The sequence below is a fragment of the Peromyscus eremicus genome, chromosome 7 (assembly GCF_949786415.1).
Source record: "Peromyscus eremicus chromosome 7, PerEre_H2_v1, whole genome shotgun sequence".
Lineage (NCBI taxonomy): Eukaryota > Metazoa > Chordata > Mammalia > Rodentia > Cricetidae > Peromyscus > Peromyscus eremicus.
In genome coordinates, this window is record NC_081422.1 from 66709721 (window position 1) to 66711137 (window position 1417).

The 1417-nt window shown below is 42.9% G+C and overlaps 1 non-coding gene across 1 annotated transcript; it reads right to left on the minus strand.

Moving 5' to 3' along the window:
• Window positions 1-478: 478 nt before the first annotated feature.
• Window positions 479-587, minus strand: LOC131915718 (U6 spliceosomal RNA). The gene has a single exon (XR_009380379.1). It is a non-coding gene; the product is annotated as a U6 spliceosomal RNA (small nuclear RNA).
• Between the last annotated feature and the right edge of the window lie 830 nt (window positions 588-1417).

Genomic DNA, 1417 nt, shown 5'->3' on the forward strand with positions numbered 1-1417 from the left:
TTAAATGTAACCCTGAGGAGGGCTGCCTGCAGGATGGCAGTCATCCATTTGTCTGGTACACTAAAATCTACCTCTAGGCGAAGAAACCACATAGAGACTCTTAACCTAGAAAGGCCCACATTCAAGCAGCCGTGCCCCCAAGAAATAGACAATAGGCCTGTATCTATGACCCAGTACCTGCACCTGCTTCAGGTGAGATTGTACTCAGGAAAGCAAAATATAGGCATAGCTTTAATTCTGTTTTTGAAAAGATTTGCTTAATTTTTATTTTATGCAGTTGGATGTTTTGCCAGCCTGTGCACCACATGTGTGCAGTACCTGTAGAGGCCAGAAGAGGGCGTTGGATTCCCCTGGAACTGGTGTTATAGCTGGTTATGAGATAGCATATGTGGTGTTCTCTGGCCTCCAGACTTGGACACACACACACAAATATATACACTTCCCCCAACCCTGCCATATACAAATAAATACATTTCTAAAAAATATGGAATGCTTTCTGCAAATCTGGTTTTCAGCCTTATACAAGGGCTAGGTTAGTCTTCTCTGATTCATTTCAATTTTAGTATGTGTGCTGTTGTACAGAACACCAACATCTGCTATTCCAAGCTTTTCCTTTGGAGTTATACTTTACCAAGAGGGATATCTGCCTTCTGAGGTAATGTAAGTAACAGGTTAGTCACTGCTTAATATCAGTCTTCAGTTGCCCAGTCTGCCACACCTGCTCTGTAGTCAGTGGGCTACTATGTTGTGTGTGCACCATTTTTATTATTTACCAGGATTAGTAATTGTAGCTATCATAACCAACAACTCCTAAGTCTCAGTCTTATAAGCCAATAAGGATTATTTTTTGCTCTAGTCAGTCCAATGAGGGTAAGTGATATGTTCAGTGTAATCATTCAGAGACCTGATGTCCTTCCATCTAGTGTTGCTAATGAGAAAGCCAGGCAAACACCATGACAGGCTCCTAATAACTCAGTTAAAAAGAGGCCTCAGCTCCTGCCTCTTGAAATGAGGGGAACTGACTTACTAGGCTTGGGCCACCCTCTACCTCCCACCCCCCCCACCCCCCAGGTAATAACTAAATAAGGACATCGCCTGAAACTTATTCAGACTTGCCCAAGAATGGAAAAGCTACAGCCTTAGCCCACCCCTGCTAGTCCTAACCAATTAGAAACATACTAATATGATTGCCACTTGCATAAGCCAATCCTAGATAGAAAGATCTCACTGCCTTAGAAATTCCTTCAGCTGTATGTAAAAGAAGCTTGGGAGCTTCTCTCAGGGTTGCCATTTGCCAGTTTGTCAGATCGTTAGACCCCCAACAGGCTGGTAATTTTTAATAAACGCTCGTGCTGATTGCATTGTGACTAGTGGTCTTTTATGGAACTTCTCATGAATACTAACACTGCCATCCCCC